This window comes from Vigna radiata, chromosome 6 (genome assembly GCF_000741045.1).
Source record: "Vigna radiata var. radiata cultivar VC1973A chromosome 6, Vradiata_ver6, whole genome shotgun sequence".
NCBI lineage: Eukaryota > Viridiplantae > Streptophyta > Magnoliopsida > Fabales > Fabaceae > Vigna > Vigna radiata.
The window spans coordinates 29,393,862-29,397,201 of record NC_028356.1 but is presented as its reverse complement, the minus strand read 5'-3'; the positions used below and the strand labels follow the sequence as shown (position 1 = coordinate 29,397,201).

Sequence of the window (3,340 nt, the reverse complement as noted above, 5' to 3'; positions counted from 1 at the left end):
TAAATTAAGATGTTTTCTTCGATCGTTTTAAGGTACATAACTAGAGATTTTTAAGGTACACAAATTGATAAATTGATGTATATATCTTCTTTCCCTATGCTTGATTGATATATAGGTGATATGTTAGTGTATATATAGAGAAAGAAAGTGTGTTATGCATTCATTACTTTATAGTTCTCTTTAAGATAAAGTTTTCTTTGGTTATTACTTTGGAAGTGTTAACTAGACACAGTTTTAACATTAACCAAAATTTGTTAAGGTAGTGGGGACCTTTGGGAGAAAACCAAAACCTTAATGATTGACACTTAACCTACTTGTAATACTAGGTCATATACTCATTAGATATTGCCTACAAAAAAATTAAAAATAAATAATACTTTAATACACATAAATTATTTTATTTATGATGCAACTTAATTTTAACAGATAATATCTTTACATATATATAAAATAATGGTACCAAACAAGATAGAGTGAAAAAGATGAAGAAATTTGTATCTGAGGACAAGCAATTTTATGTCCTGCCCGCCAACTCATAACCTGTGAGTTGGATGAGAAAAAAACATGATCATGGGAATCAAATTTGTGGAAGAAAACAAACAGATACATTAAATTAATTCCATTACCTGGTGCTTCTTAGAACAATACTGTGTCTGTCTGCAGCTACTACAAAGCTTGTCTCCCTTCCAAGTGCCACACCAATCACAAAGAACAACTGAAAAGTAAGCACACATTCTATCAAAATCGAGCTAGATTCAGGGAAAATTTGTTTCATAGAATACACCTACATGTAGTCCAACACTTAGGTCATCAAAAGTGTTAATCCACTTTAATGGGAAAGCACGACATACATTACTTATATATTACAATGCAACTATGCAAGTGACCTGTTCGGGTTGAAAAATTATGTTAGAATGACATCAGATAATTTTTTTTTCCTGATAAAAGTGTGGTCCCACTGTGTGCAGTAACAGATTGTAGTCATGAACTCCTTTTCACTTCATTCAGAACTCCTCAACACTAGTACTCAATACTTAGTACTCAAAATGAGATAATCATGAGTATAAATATCCAAAAATAACATACACAAACACAAGCCAGAGGGTAAATAAACATCTAAACAACATAAATAGTAATCTCTCTTCACCATACCAAAGCAGAGGATCTCTAAACAACTACAAACATGAATGTGATTATAATCAAGAAATAAAGTAAAACTATTATAATGGTGACTACCAACCTCCACAGCCAGCAGGTTTGTGACTCTCATTATACTGAGGGCACTCTTGAGAATAAAATGGATTAACATGTTGTAATTGACAACGGAAGACCTCACACTTTAATTAAAACATAACATAATCAGATATAAACAATGACAGGAACTAAAACAATGGAAAGGGTTGTGTAAGAGAGGATGATTCCTGACCTTCTAGATGGCTCCTCTAGATGGTGTTTCCATTGCTCATGTTGATCCCTAAGGAGGCATTTCATAGAGGGACACATAAAAACATACAACATTCGGTGAAATGCAGTTTCCTACTCAGTTGGTGCAGAAACCTAAAAGTTCAAGGGTTTAATACAATATGACACAATCCACAGGTATAGCACAAAGCATACATATATCGAAAAATCATGAGGCATGAACTTCATACCTGAAGTAAGAATTGTAAAGGTTCTCCATAAATGTCACACACAAATGATCCCCCTGAAGGTACATTCAAAGGGTCAAGCCAAGCCTGTTATTCACATCACCTGTCAGAAACTGGCTCTTTCTTTGTACACACAATAAAGCAAGATAGAAGTAAATTGAAAATGAATTCGAGGAAAAGGTAAAGTACAGGGACTCCTCCAACTTTGCTTGGGAAATATTGACGTTGAAGAGACCATTTATTCTTTGGCTTGTCAACAAAGCCAAGTGTGATGGGTTCATGTTCTTCTTCTTCATCATCGTCATCAACATCATCATATTCATCTTGATCTTCTACATTGTCATTCTGCATAGCCTTGAGCTTGTCAACCAGATCTCCAATGGCATCAGTATCCATGTGTTTAGGAACGGAACAGGTAGTCTGCGAGATAGTGAAGACTGAGTGTGTAGGTAGCACATAAGATTTCATCATTAAACCAGAAATATAAAGTTGTAAAACTGATTAGAGACTGGAATATTTGATCAAGCAATCTAACATTGTGAACCATGCAGCCGAACTTAGATATAAAAAAAAATAGCAAAAAAAAAATATTTAAAAAATTGTTCTCATAAAGCCTTCTATACTCATAAATCAACAATCAACAATAAGAATCAAGTGTCTATATAATAGAGCCCTTACGGCTCATTCATCACGACACAATCCTCACGACTCAACCCTTATACTATAAAAAACTTAAGTAAACAAACCTGAATGGATCAGATTTCTGTAAGTTTATTCATTATTTTCTTATTTTACCTTTAAAATATATTTTCACTATAAACTCTCACTATCTCTCAATCACATGAATAGGTATTGTTATTGTCCATGAAAAAGTGGAACCAAGCTATATGAAAGTTAGTCATTAGATAAAACTGGAAGCTAGGATGAAACAGAAATGTCCTTCTTTGTTGGAACCAAGCTTGTAACCCATCAACACATCATTATCCAAATAGTTATCATCAACCTATGCATACTCCTCTCGGCACTCAAACTAGTTCAACAATTTTCAAGTACTTGTTCAAAATTTGTGTATGTCTTGGTATGACAACTTGGTCTGAAACAAGTTATGACTAGTAATTTTACTTGGTCTTCAATCAATCAATCCTAATGCAAATGAGCTAAATGTTGTTGCAACTTTATATGATAAAAAGTAGCAGAAAAATGTGATTATGTATCCCTTTTACTCATTATTATACATCACAAGCAGATAGTATAGAAAATATGTACAATGTTCACATATACAAGCATCAAACACTATATTATGATGTGTAATTGCACTCTGTTGGCATTGTGGAGTTGTCATATGCTTTTCCATTGCCTCTTTGTTTTTTGTTTTTGTATGGAAGGAATTGAAATGTGACAATGTTGTTGTATATGTTTGGTAACCATTTATTTTATTTATATGGTTTTACATCACTAAGTTATGACTTATGGAAGTCTTATATAAATCATGATTGATCTTGGATATAATAACATGCTTTGATATTATGTTATAAAGATTTTCATCTTCAATTCTACTTATATAAACCTATTCTTTGTAATATAACAGAGAAAGGTTTCATGGAAGCCTGAAGATGAGGAAAAAGTAAAAAGAAATTTTCATACTAAGGCATCTCATAGACTCTCAGAGATGTATAAAAAAGCTAGAACTC

The 3,340-nt window shown here is 32.7% G+C and overlaps 1 pseudogene; it reads right to left on the bottom strand.

Annotated features, from left to right (window-relative positions):
• Positions 1-322: 322 nt before the first annotated feature.
• LOC106763680 lies at positions 323-2,107 on the bottom strand (annotated as a pseudogene).
• Positions 2,108-3,340: the final 1,233 nt, after the last annotated feature.